General features: G+C 42.0%; 1 pseudogene; it reads left to right on the forward strand.

Moving 5' to 3' along the window:
- Window positions 1-202: 202 nt before the first annotated feature.
- LOC145253056 (U2 spliceosomal RNA) lies at window positions 203-306 on the forward strand (annotated as a pseudogene).
- The last annotated feature ends 261 nt before the right edge of the window (window positions 307-567 follow it).

Below are 567 nucleotides of genomic sequence, written 5' to 3' on the forward strand. Positions count from 1 at the left end.
TTCGGCAGATACTGCAAGCAAAGACCATATGTGGAGGGAGCCCCACATATAAGACCTTGGTCAATGTAGGGGCAACCCTTCATACCAATTGTCACTATCCTGCTCCCCTACTCCCTGGGGAGCTGGTCCCCATTTCCCCTTCACTCCTCACATTAAAAATCGGCCTTGTGCCTTATTTGGTCGGTGGGGGAGCAAATAAATTAACTTATCTTGGCCTTTTGGCCAAGATCAAAGTGTAGTATCTGATCTTACTACATGCTGTACTTATGTTTGTAACTTTCTGATATAAAGTGGGGGATAACTTTTCTGTATTAATTTAATGTAAAATGATCACTCACTTTACAACCAGTCAGTCTCATAGCCATTCAAGTCATTCTCCAGATTATTCAAGTTGTTTTTGAAGGATTCCAGTTATTTTTTAAGCATTCAAGTCAATGTGCCCGATACACCCGGTCAATATGCAAGCCTCTTAGACCTTTTTCTCTCAACTTCCCCTGAGCTATGTTCATGTTCCATTCATTCTCCTCTAGGATCCTCCGACCACTCCGTCGTATCAGTAAAGATAAA

The sequence above is a fragment of the Euprymna scolopes genome, chromosome 29, assembly GCF_053919585.1.
Source record: "Euprymna scolopes isolate OS-2025 chromosome 29, ASM5391958v1, whole genome shotgun sequence".
NCBI lineage: Eukaryota > Metazoa > Mollusca > Cephalopoda > Sepiida > Sepiolidae > Euprymna > Euprymna scolopes.